Source organism: Lactuca serriola, chromosome 5, assembly GCF_051521515.1.
Source record: "Lactuca serriola cultivar US96UC23 chromosome 5, Lser_US96UC23_V15, whole genome shotgun sequence".
Taxonomy (NCBI): domain Eukaryota; kingdom Viridiplantae; phylum Streptophyta; class Magnoliopsida; order Asterales; family Asteraceae; genus Lactuca; species Lactuca serriola.
The window spans coordinates 15,415,601-15,417,360 of NC_136412.1; the positions used below are offsets into that span (position 1 = coordinate 15,415,601).

At 32.8% G+C, this 1,760-nt stretch overlaps 1 long non-coding RNA gene across 1 annotated transcript; it reads left to right on the plus strand.

Annotated features, from left to right (window-relative positions):
* Positions 1 to 478: 478 nt before the first annotated feature.
* Positions 479 to 1,203, plus strand: LOC145049287 (uncharacterized). Its single transcript, XR_013683255.1, has 4 exons — positions 479 to 582; positions 652 to 699; positions 791 to 878; positions 1,000 to 1,203. It is a non-coding gene; the product is annotated as an uncharacterized LOC145049287 (long non-coding RNA).
* The last annotated feature ends 557 nt before the right edge of the window (positions 1,204 to 1,760 follow it).

The following is a 1,760-nucleotide window of genomic DNA, read 5'->3' on the forward strand; positions in this document are numbered from 1 at the left end:
ACTATTTGTCAGTTAGTTGACTTCTTAACCATTTTTTTGTTTTGTTTTGTTTTAGGCGTTGATTACTAGTTCGGTTTCAAAAGGGAATTATAGATCTGTGAAGGATATCACATACTTCGTGTTGACTGTAATGTTAATTAATAATTATTTTGTTTATATAATATATAAAGATGTTTTTATTTTATAAAAGTTAATTAATGTTTTATTATTTTCTTTAGATTGGTTTTGTGATGGGTGTTACTTTGGCTGCAATATTGGGAGTTTCATTTGGTTCCATAGTCACACTGATCACTAAGGACATTGGAGTATTGGCGATTGCTAGAACCGGGGTTTTGGTAAACTCCCTATAATACCCTTGTTGTTAATATATATATATATATATATATATATATATATATATATATATATACATATATATATATATATATATATATATATATATATATATATATATATTTCTGATGCGTTTTGATTTTGTGAAAAAAGTTTGTGAGTGCTAGTCAGCCTTTGAATGCTTTTGCTTTTATTGTTGATGGTTTGCATTATGGAGTTTCAGACTTCCCGTATGCTGCTTATTCCATGGTATGCTTTGTTTTAGACATGAATATAAAATTACATATTTTCCCTTGGATTAATATGTTTTCACTGTAGATGCTTGTTGGGATTTTATCGTCTGTAATTGCAACTTGTTATGAGATGGTATTACCACATTTTTCATACTAATACTAATTACTAAGGCAGATTTCATTTGAAGTGTCTCTTGGATTAATAATAGCACAATGTTTATCAGGCCAAAACCATTGCATTTTGCAATAGTTGATGAACTTGATTATGTCCTAATTGATGAGGGAAGAAACCCATTGCTGATAAGGGGTGAGGTATGTCTTCTTACTTTGAGTGCTGTACGGATAAATGATGTTTAAAAAATATTTGGGAAAGTAAACAAAAGGAACTAGTTACTTAACAACTTTGATATTTTGATATGCATCTCATTCTCAGGCTAGCAAGGATGCTGCACGTAACACAGTTGCTGCTAAAGTAGCTGAGCTTCTCATGCGTGGCCTCGTATTTTACTTTTTTGCCCTTCTTTTTCCTTTTTGATGTCTTGTTATCCATCTCCATTGTATGCGTATCTCATTGTTTGTTCCACTACACATCATGTAAATTTATATATTGTAACAAATAGAATTGTAAGACATTAAATTTTATGAAATGGATTATATTTTTTGTATATGATATTTTATTTTATATTGTGAGGCATTAAATGCAAATTTAATTTGTAAATTAGTAAATCTATAAAAAATATTTTTTTTTTAACATTTAAAATTATGATACGCAAACATGCGTGTCATCTTCATTTATGACATGGCCTTTCTTGACAGAGGCTTTCTTGATACGCATTGCGTGTCATTAACACGCGCGTCGTAAGGTTACGACACGCGAATGCGTATCGTCTTCCTTTATGACAGGGCCTTCCTTGATACGCATTGCGTGTCGTAACCGCGCGTCGTAAATGCGCGTCATAAATGCGCGTCGTAAATGCGCGTCGTCTATAGACGACGCGCAAAAGCGCGTCGTCTCTCTTTATGACAGGGCCTTCCTTGACACGCATTTGCGCGTCGTCTGAGCGTTTTACGACGCGCAATGAGCGTCGTAAAAGGCCTTTTTTCTAGTAGTGAACAGATACAGCTTCATACACACCATCACAAGGTAATACTTTAAAATAAAAGACATTATTATAGAAAACATCTATAGAACCA